Source organism: Lutra lutra, chromosome 3 (genome assembly GCF_902655055.1).
Source record: "Lutra lutra chromosome 3, mLutLut1.2, whole genome shotgun sequence".
NCBI classification, from domain to species: Eukaryota; Metazoa; Chordata; class Mammalia; order Carnivora; family Mustelidae; genus Lutra; species Lutra lutra.
In genome coordinates this window covers 31,172,104-31,179,595 of record NC_062280.1, presented here as the reverse complement: position 1 = coordinate 31,179,595, position 7,492 = coordinate 31,172,104, and positions in this window count along the sequence as shown.

Genomic DNA, 7,492 nt, shown 5'->3' with positions numbered 1-7,492 from the left:
TGGGAGCAGGAAAGGGTGAGGGGGTTGGAGATCATTCTCTACTTCTTTTAAAATCTTAAGTCTCCTCCTTATTAGAATGAGATCCCTGCTCCCCCCGCCCCGCCTCCACCACCACCCCACACAGGTGCATGCACACACTTCTGTTTGGAGCCCTTTGTAGAATTCCCGTGTTCCCCTGGATGCATTCCCATCCATTTGTTAGGAAGTGAAATTGTGAGTTTAGCTGTGATCTACAGAGGCTTTGTCATCATTTTAAATTAACTAATTCATTATTGAATTTTCTTTGTATTTATTTAGTTTAATTTCTATTTGTTTGTTTGTTTATTTATTTATTTATTGGAGAGGTCTTTGTTAAAATGCATATTTTGACCCTGAACAGTGAAAGTTTCCACAGTGGCCCCATTTGACTTCTGGTGGAGGGGTGGAGGAAGCTGACTGGTGCAGGGTGATGGGGAGGGTAGCACTAACCCAGTCCTTTAGTCTTTATTCTGATTCTGCATGCACACCTGCTTATGGCCATGTGTCTGCCTCTTGTGGTTCCAGACCCTGTGGTATTTACTCAACTTTCTAAGCAATACTTTCTTTAGCCCAAAGATAATGAAGGGCCCTTACCCCTTTACTCATGTTTAAATTTAATTAATGAGAAGTTCTTCTCTACGAGAAGAACTTGGCATTGCAACCAGAGCACAGTTCATACTTCAAAAATGTTAGTTATTGTTAGTAGCTTATCAGATTTAGCAAGCTGATGTGGGAAAAGCAAGATTTGACAAGAGGAAAGGGAAGAAGTTAGTGAATGGGATGAGGGAATAGCCTGGGGTGGGAGTTGCCTGTGGAGGGATTCAGTGTGGGCATAAGGACCGCTGTGAACATGGGGGGCCTTCACTATCAGACAGAGAAGATGTTGTAAAGGGTCAAGAAAGATAAACTTCTGTTTCACTGTCAAACACCTCTTTAGCTTTACTCTCAATCAGGTACTGTTTTAAGTGTCTTATGAATATTAACTCAAGAAGTCCTTGTTATAACTTTATTAGGTAAGTACTACTCCTATTTGCAGATGAAGAAACTAAGGCACAGAGAGGTTAAGTAACTTGCTCAAGGACACACAGCCAGTGAACAGCAGAGCTTGGATTTGAATATGGGCTTCCAAGTCCATGATTTGAAATATGAGTGTAAGCTTCATTTTTATAATAATCTTCAAGTCCTTGCCCTGACTCCCTAGAAGTGTAACAGAAGATAGGAAGATTTCTATTGTTTGATCTTCTCTATTTGTGCATTTCATTCTTTCTGGATCCCCACTTTCTTGAACACTTTTTTGTTGTGTCACTATTTTAATACATCACAGTTTGGTCAGCCAATTCTTTTCCATTCCTTCTTCAACTTCAGTGTGCCTTCACATTTATGTATTTTCCATTTTTATTTTCCTAGAGATCTGGGAACTAATCAAATTTTATTTCATAACACATATAAATTTATCAAAATTAATATGCATTGTCTCCAGAATCGACAATATTTTCTCATTTTATTACAGACTATCTATAGTGATATGGAATATGCAGTTAAGCTAGTGGCAGTGATCAAAATCTTCAATCTGTTTTGCAGAGACAATATTCTTTTACTATAAATTCTTATTGCTTCATGTGATTTAGAAACTGGTAATAATTCAACTGGCCTAATAACTGTTAAAATGTAGGTGCTTTTCTTTTTCTTTTTTCTTTCATGCCTGTGCTCTAAAATGTTTTCTCCCACTAGGGGTGAATTTGTTACCTTTTTGCAACATACACTTTCAAAATTACAGCACTTGAATTCCTTCCAAACTTTTTCTTGTGATTGAGCTCCGGTTTCAAAGCATTGTAGTCTGAGAACATGTAGGGAATAATCTCAATCTTTTGGTATCGGTTGAGCCCTGATTTGTGACCCAGTATGTGGTCTGTTCTGGAGAAAGTTCCATGTGCACTTGAGAAAAATGAGTATTCTCATTCTTCTCAATTCTAAAACAATAGAATTGTTTTAGGGTGAACAGTTCTGTGTATATCTATGAGGTCCATCTGGTCCAAGGTGTCATTCAATGCTCTTGTTTCTTTATTGATTTTTTGCTTGGATGATCTATTACTGAGAGTGGCATGTTAGGATCCCCTACTATTAATGTACTCATATCAATATGACTCTTTATCCTGATTAACAGTTGTCTTATGTAGTTGGCTGCTCCTATATTGGGGGCATAAATGTTTATAATTGTTACATCTTCTTGGTGGATAGACCCTTTGAGAATGACATAATGTCTTTATTTATCTCTGACTACAGTCTTTAGTTTAAAATATAATTTATCTGATATGAGAATCTCTACCCCAGCTTTCTTTTGAAGCCCATTGGCATGAAAGATGTTTCCCTATCCCTTCACTTTCAGTCTGGATGTATCCTTAGTTCCAAATGGGTCTCTTGTAGACAACATATGGATGGGTCCTGTCATTTTATCCAATCTGCAACCCTGTGCTGTTTTAGGGGAGCGTTTAGGCTGTTCATGTTGAGAGTGATTATTGAAAGGTACATTTTTATTGACATCCTGTTGCTTGTGAAGTCCTTGTTTCTATAGATTGTCTCTGTAAATTTCTGTTCTATGACACTCTTGGGTTCTTTCTTCTTTTATAGAAAGAATATTAATATTTCTTGTAGTGCTAGCTTGGTGGTCACATACTCTTTTAAATCTTGTCAGTCTTGGAAGCTCTTTATCTCTCCATCCATTTTGAATGTCAGCCTTGTTGGATAAAGTATTCTTGGCTAAATGTTCTTCTCATTTAATGTCCTGAATATGTCTTGCCAGCCCTTTCTGGCTTGCCAGTTTCTGTGGACAGGTCTGATGTTATTCTGGTGGACCTTCCTCTGTACATAAGGAATTTCTTCCCCTTAGCAGCTCTCAGGAGCTCCTGTCTAAAGTTATGATTTGTGAGCCTTGCAATCAAGCGTCTTGAGGTCTTTCTAGATTCATTGATCCTAGGGGGTGTTCTTTCTACCTCTAGGATATGAACACTGGTTCCATTTCCTGGAACAGGAAAATTTTAATGGAGAATTTGTTTAACTATATCTTCTAGTCTTCTTTCTTTCTCCTCCCCGTCAGGGATTCCAATAATTCTGACAATGGAACATTTCATGGCATCATTTATTTCCCTAATTCTGTTTTCATGGCTTCTATGCTGTTTGTTGCAGGCCTCCTCTTAATCTTTTTTCTCTATCAGTTGTCCTCTACATCACTAATTCTATCTTCTGCCTCAGTTTACCCTAGCTGTTAGAGAATTTAGATTAGATTGGAACTCATTGATAACATTTTTAACTTCTTCCCCAGCAGCTTTCACTTCTGTCCTAATTGATCCCATGTTGTCACTAATGGTTTTCTCCAACCTAGCCATTGTCTGGATAATTGTTACCCTGAGTTCCCTTTCTGACATACTGTTTATGTCCATATCCAGTAGCTCTGATAGAGAAGGCACAGTCTCTGAATTTTTCCTCTGTTGGGGGGTCCTCCTCCTACTCATTTTGGTGAGAGGTGGTTGAGGGGATGTGTAGCTGAATATATCAACCATGATCCAGGCAAGGTGCATCCTAGAATGCTTCTGAGCAATCAGAAGTCACCACCAAAAAGAAAGATAAAAGAAAAAAGAGAGATAGAGAGAGAAAATGAGAAGACCCAGCCAGAATGGGCCCCAAAGGTAAGATTTATAAGGTTTACAAACAAAAATGGACAAACAAAAAGACTGACAAAAGTAAATGATAAGGAAAAAAAAAAAAAAAAAGAAGAACCCAGCCAAAATGAACCCCAAGAACGAGATTTATATAATACTGGAACAGAAACAAACACAGAGAAACACTGACAGAAGAAGATGGGAGGGTGGTTATAAATCCTCAATGTGAGTGAGGAAGGTATTTTGATTCTTTCTGGGTATATCTTGATATCTTTGTTAAAGGACTCAACTTTCCAGAGGTAAAGGGAGATTAAAACTGGTTTATAGGGGTAGTATTGATTAGGGAAAGAGGATTACCTTGAAGCTTATATCTATATGTATATTAAAAAAAAAAAACAGAAAAGAAAAAAGAAAAATACAGGTAATGTATGAAAAGAATTCAAGTTAAAAGGTTATTATGGAATATGTTCTAATAAACCTCTAGTTATAATGGTAAGTAGGTTAAAAAAAAGAGAACAAGAATAGTGAGAACGAATTAAAAATAAAATTTGTATCTATGAAATACACAGGTTTTAGGGCAGTACCAGGAGCTTAATATATTGTTTTCCCCTGATATTGGGGTTTTAAAGTTTTATGGGGACCCTGCGGTGGTTGTCCGCAATGCAATTATTTATTGACTTTATTAAACGTTGCCATCTTTGATGCTGTGAACCTATTCAAAGACATTGAAAAACATAAAACTGCTCCTATAAATCTGAGTAAAAATTGCAGTTGTGAAGTCCCAAGTTATTTTTACTAATCTGTATAAATGCTGAAAGGGAAAACAGTCTCTATTTAGTTGCAAAGATATACATGCATCCATGAGTATGCCTTTTATATTTAAGTGAATTCACAGCATCAGAAACCAAAATTGTCTTTTTCTCTATTAGACAAAGCAAGATAAACATTTTCGCTGTCTCACATGAGACACCACCTGAGCCAAAAGCATCAGTTTTCAAGAAATAATTCTTTAAGGTAGCCATTTGAGCTCTGGGTGGTTTTTGAGATTGTGGCTCCTTTTTACAGCCCTTTTTTTTTTTTTTTTTTTTTACAGTGTGTATTTTGATAGATATTCTGTTTTATAGGAATACCTAATTAATCCTAATGGTGATTTTGCTGTGACTTGCTTGAATATTCATATTTTAGTAACATTTCCTCTACATCCTGGTCACTCAGAAGTAAAAGGAATTGCCTACTGCCCTGTCAACTGATTACCTGAACCAGAGAGAGGACATTTATGTGGCTTACATTTTCAAAAACGGAGCGTGGTAACTACAGAAGAAGCTGTATTCCCTATGCTTTTCTCTGCACACAGAAGGAGAAATTTTGTTTTTCTTTTGGGGAAACCTGAAAAAAGAGGACATGGAGTAGGTAGAGAGCATTTTCATTTGTTTTGTTCTTGTTCTTTCTTTTTCGGGAAACTACCTGATTATTTCCGTGACGTAAAAGTAGTTGGCAATTCACAGAGACCCTAGTATAATTCTCTATAACAATGATATATTTTTCTTGTCACTATCAGAGTCATCATCATTGCTTTTCATAAATATCTGTCAGTCCATTTGTGGCTGAAGAACTTTTTCTCCCTAACTTCCCTTTATTTGGAGATTTTACTATGTCAACTTTAGAATAAAAAAATTGCTTAGTCATATAATAAATAAGGCGATAGAAAATAGAATGGAAAACATTATGCATGCATTAGATGAGGTTAGAAAATCCAGCCTGCTACTTTTTTCTGTACAGATCTTGAACTTTAAAAAATAATAATAATAACATTTTCAAATGGTTGGAAGAAATCAAAAGAAGAGCAATATTTTGTTGAGCCATAAAAATGATATGAAGTTCAAATTTGTGTCTATAAGTAAAATTGTACTGAACATAGCCATGCCCACTCATTTATGTACTGTCTAATGTGGATGTCCCCTATCACCGCAGAGATGACTAGTCATGAAAGAGACCATGCACACATGAAGCCTAAAACAGTCCTTTACAAGAGACATTTTGTTGACCACTAAGTTTTTTTTAAAAAGGTTTTATTTATTTATTTTAGAGAGAGTGAGCAGGCAGAGGGGTAGAGGGAGAGAGAGAGAATCTCCAGCAGACTCCATGCCAAGCTCAGAGCCTGACCTGGGGCTTGATCCTAGGACCCTGAGATCATGACCTGAGCCGAAACCAAGAGTCAGACACTTAACCGACTGAGCCACCCAGGCAGCCCATGCCCACTAATTTATAAAGGTATCTGGAGGAGAGAAAAAGAGAAAGAAACATTGGTTAAAGTATGTTTTTCAACTTTAGGACTTATTCTAAAATGGCGAGTGACTTAGAAGCATAATCTCTAAACATTCCTAATGGAATGAGAACTTATAGATTGTCTCAGGCACTCATTTTGTAGAAGAAGAAACTGAGAACAAGAGATTCCAACAATTTTTATGGAATGAGTAATACTAAAAAGAATGATGTATTATGACACTTGAGTTCCTTACATTTCCTCAAATGTTTATGTCAACTATTTTATATACCTGTAAGAAAGGGTTCTATAAAAATGTCAGATGTTTTTATGTACTCTGCCTCAAGTAGTTCATGGAAGATTTGGCAACAGCATTATAGTTACACGAAGTAATCCTGTTGGCTCTGTTTTATGGGACAGATTCCCTCCCTCTGTCCCAGGAAGACATACTAATTGACGGTTTACTCGCCACTCCCCAGGACTCTGTATTGTTTTGTTTTGTTACCCTTTCTTTCCTCATGTATCACATAATCTAAGAACAATCAAGTAATTTTGGTAAAAAGAAATCAGTTTCATTAAGCCCTTTGTGAGCAGAGTTTCCTGATATTGAGACTAACCCTTCCTTTCTTGCCCTTGAATGTATTAATTATTCATCTGTGTTAAGTTATGAGCAGCTTTCACCCCAGTCATCTTCCTGCTCCTTGGTTGTTTATGTTTTTCATGTATTATCATGTCATCACCTTAGTCATCCCTCTGGCAAGCTGTACTCACAGATAGATTGTCTGGGGCATCAATCTTGCCATGTAAGTCATGTCTTCCAATACCTTTATCACACTCCTTGCTTGTCTCTGAACTCCCTCCAATTCATCTACTGCCTTCTTTCTGGGGCTGTGATGCCCCAACTTGACTGTGGTATTCTAGGTGTGATTTCACCAACCCACAACTCAATGCTTTCCTGAAGTCATAATTCAAGACAGAACTAGCTCTCCTCTCTTCAGGCTGTGGCACAAAACAAAATGCGAACAGATATATAAATCACCACCGTGGCTCTTCCGTGTCCTTGGCAGGCTTCACACAAAGCCAGTGTTCCCATCCCCGAAGTTTGAAAAGACCTTGAAAAATCATTTACTTTTTCTTACAGGCAAATTTAAAGATAAGCACTAATGAATTCATTTATCCCATCCTGTAAGACCTAAAAGCCAATGTGGGGGGCACTTTTCATTTTTTGTTATTCAGTAGGTCTTGCCCATAGTGAGTCTTTGGTGGATTACAAATCTCTTCTTTCTCTGCAGTCTTTATTTTGAAATCTTGGATATGATCTTTATTTAGTATTTTTAAAACTCAACATAATTAGGCATCTATAGAACAATCTGGATGTATGCAAATGTGGATATCTCGAGAGATGTCTCAAGCCTTTCTCTTACATGGGAAAGTGCCTGGAGAGGTGTTATGCAGTGGAATAAAACTCAACCATCATTTATGAACTTCCAAGGAAGAGAAGCACATTAGTCTAATGAAGAGAGTGGAAAAATACCCCTACACCTACTAATTTGAG